The sequence below is a fragment of the Solanum pennellii genome, chromosome 5 (genome assembly GCF_001406875.1).
Source record: "Solanum pennellii chromosome 5, SPENNV200".
NCBI lineage: Eukaryota > Viridiplantae > Streptophyta > Magnoliopsida > Solanales > Solanaceae > Solanum > Solanum pennellii.
In genome coordinates this window covers 9,074,266-9,078,529 of record NC_028641.1, presented here as the reverse complement: position 1 = coordinate 9,078,529, position 4,264 = coordinate 9,074,266, and positions in this window count along the sequence as shown.

Genomic DNA, 4,264 nt, shown 5'->3' with positions numbered 1-4,264 from the left:
ATATAGGAAAATGCATAAGTACCCCATCAACCTATGCCTGAAATCTAAGAGACACACTTATATTATACTAAGGTCCTATTATCTCCCTGATTTTATTTCATAAATAATTTTCTACCCCTTTGTTGGACTACGTATTTGTTGTTTGTTTCATTTCATCCATGGCTTCTTTTGCTTCTGGATCGGCTATTATGGCAGCGGGAATCACAATGACTGACACCGGCGGTCACAAAATCTATCATTTTCGGCGAACTTTTTTGTCTAATACACTACACCCCAAAGCTATTCAAATTTGCAACGCAAATCAAACATCAAAAAAGAAAAAATGAAACTCAAGGTGCTAAATCTAGTGAACTGACTTTAATATTTAAAAAATTTTAAATTCCTCAGAAAAATTTACTCACTGCGAAAAATAGTTCGAGTCTTAGCTCAAAAATTTTCTAGGGTACTACAAGAAATTTCATTATATAATTTTAGTAAGAAAGATTTGAACTTTGTCTTATAAATTTAAGCTTAATCTCACACTTTATTCAGGCAAACAAACAATTTATCTATTTTATGAACATATCAATATATAAAGATTATTTTTGAGAGGATTATTTATTATTGAAAGAAGGGAACATGCATAAGTACCTCCAATCTATGCTCGAAATTTTAAAGACACATTTATACTATATCAATGTCATATTAACTCCTCAAACTAATTTTATAAATAATTTTTTACCCCTTTTCAGCCTAGGTGGCACATAGGTTGAAAAAATTGTCAACACATGCTAGGCCCACAAGATAATGCCTAACGATTTTGTTTAGCTAATGATTCTGCCATGAAGGATCCCAAACATTCTATGAAATACGAACAATCAAGATATTTTTTCTTCTGCATTAATTTTATAATATAAAAAATATATGAATTACTATGCATAAAATGAAATATAATTGAATAAACGAGTCTAGATTTATACAAAACACAAATCATATGATCAAATGATTTTTTTAAAAAAAGTGAACTTTTCAAAAGTACATTCTATATCAGATAAAATTATAAATACAATAATCATCTACTTAATCACATATTTCAAATAAATTATTTATTTATTTATTTATTTATATATAAAACTCTATGTTGATTTTAATGGTAATATTAAGAATTATGAAACTTGAGAAATATTCAAGAAATTTATGTGAACTAATTAATAATCTAAAATAAATGTATTTGTTTGATGCAAGAATAATGATGTCCGTACAAGTGACCTGCTATAAAAAAAAATAATGTTTTATTATGAGGTTTGAACTCATGACTACTTGATTCAAATGCACGTCATTTACCACTGCACCAAAGGCTTAACTCTTGTCAACGGTTTCCAACATTACATATATCACTTAAAAGCAAAATTTGACATCTATATGAATGACATAATTTTCCAGCGAAGGGTGTGCAACTGTTATAAGTCAGGGTTGTCTTAACTACTAGCACTCTAAAGCTACCGGTATTGGGGCCCCATTTTTTTTCCAAAAAAAGAGTAACTTATATAAATGACTATAGTTTTAGGGTTATTAAATTAGCATTCATTAGTGTGATACTTATATAAAGTGACTATACTTTGTAACTTAATCTAGTTGTGTTCTATGTCTGTCCATTTTTGTAAATACATTAATACATTTATAATTATAATGCACTAAATAAGATAAAGTAAATATGTAATTTCAAGATGCACATGTTCATTTCAGAAATAAAGATCTTCAATTTCTGTCACGATCCAGATTCATAAGTCGTGATGGCACCTATGTTCCCAACCAATAGGTAAGTCAACCAACATATTTGACCAACTTAACCAACTAAAGAGTAAAAAGACAAACAATTAGCAAAATCTCCAACATTGAGTTCCTTATAAGTACGAAATGCGGAAACTAAAAAAAATACCACCCCAAGAATTGGTGTCTTAAGTACAAAAGCTTCTAAAATACGATGCAAGTCTGAAACTAAAATGACAAATCCAACATAAGGGATATCCTATCTGAATACTAAATAAAAGAATAAATAAAAATAGAGGGAGATGTGGGCCACAAAAAACCAAGCAGTTCACCACAACTCCAAGACACTCCAAGCTCGGACTCAAAATGCTCCATGAGATGTGCTCGTACTCGGAATCAAATATGCACCACAAAGAGTGCTCTCTCAATCGTAGATACATGATACTCCTCGGAAATACATCGAGAGTTCATGACACAAAGGGGACTCGCGAGGTCTATATACCGACACGGACGATCTTCACGTGTCTGTGCGGATGATTTCAACGCACTATCATAAATCAAACAATTTTCGCATGGACGATCTCCACGTGCCCAAAGCATAATCTTTACATCTCACCATCCCCAGCACGGACGATCTCCATGTGTCCAACTTATACTTAATCTCATGTCAATGCATGTACACAATATTATTTCAATAAAGGAGATGATGATGCACCTCAATGCGCTTATGCTTCGGCATTCTCAAATTACATTTCACATTCTATAGTAGTAATTTTCCCTTTTATAACACCGGTACTCGTAACAATGCCCGTCACATTATTGATACGAGACCCCCATCTTTCGCCCATACCCCTTTGTCTATATCATTTTAAATCTTTAATTAGGAAAACGTCCTTCAACAAGTCCAAAAGTCTTAACATACCTTAAATGTCGAACCTCGTGCCACGAACCTTCAAGATTTTTCCTTTCCTATTCGCAAAGATTCGAAACGTTCCCAATCCATCAATTATGCAGTATTCTTAAGTAAGCTAGTTTGTAGGCATTCAAATTATTATATGTCTATCATAGACCCTAAAACTCACTCATATCTCTAATCAAGCTCCAAATGTTGATATAATTTCTATGCCAAAATTATCATACTTGCTAAATTTCAAGTCAAGAATTAAACTTTCATCTCTCCAAATACCCAAAAATTCAATTTTAAATCATATAATATACACCTAATAATTAATTACCTATCTCAGTATCTCAAAAAACTAATATCTTAATGTGATAATAATAAGAAAATAAGCCAACTTAAAACCATTTACGAAGAACTAATTTGTTGCACCTCAATTTCCTATACGCCTGCATCTTTGCATACAATTTCTCAATCCAAAAAGCAAGAGAACTATCACTGGCAGCCATTTGAAAATCCTTGGACACTAATTTAAGCTAAAACCTTGCCAAAATAATTAAGAAAAATCCAAAATTTCAGCCTAGTACTAGTAAGGACCCATAATATGGAACCATTATTTAATCGTCTCTTTCCACCTATTCTGGCCATTGCATTCTTGAAACTCAAATCAAAATCTTAGAAGAAAAAGTTCATCTATAAAAGAAGAATTGAAAAGTCACAAAAATTGTCCACTAACCTTGCAGGTATACAAAGCAAAAATTGGAAAATTGACATATAAATATGAAACAGAAAGTAATAAAAGCTAAAATTCCTTCGCCCAATTACTTAAACTAACACCTAACCCCACCACTTTTGCACCATATTATCCCAATAAATCTTAAAATTCAGAATAATATCTTTATTATGAATATTCAATAACACAATTTGATTAAAGCTCACCTGCAATACACGACTCACGAGTAACTATTATGCCCACGTCGCCGGTAGTTTTCGAACCCTTTTATTTTCTATTTGTCTAATGTTAATTAAGTATAACAACTAAACTAATCCCACTAACTTAAATAAATTAATAGATCAAGTATAAGGTATTAAATGAATTATGGATATGACCCACTAACTATTACCTATATTAATTCTTCACTAATTTTTTATCAATTAATACTCTTAGTCTTTGAATAATTTAGAAATACCCCTTTAAATTTTCAAAAGGAGTCAAAATGGTCCTAGTTCTCAAAATGACCTAGCGTGTCGTTACAATTTCCTTTTCCCATTCTTCTTTCTCTGGGGGAAGAGATTCCTCATCTTCAAACCTAAATATTAAAGGAAGTGTTTCATTGACAGAAACTTGTTCCTTCTCTTCAGGAGGAGTGAGACTCGAACTCGACACTGACTCTAATACCCAACTTGAAACATCATCCCAACATCTGATTTGTGACTCGACTCAAAATTCAAGTTTTAGTCTTCACTGGAGATTTGGCCCGACTCAATATGAAACACAGGAGTTGGGTCTCGAATCTAGCTCGAGAGTCAAGTCTCAAATCAAGAATCAATACTCCCTCTGTCCATTTTTATTGGTCAGATGCACTTTTATAAAGTCAATTTGATTAATTTTTAAAG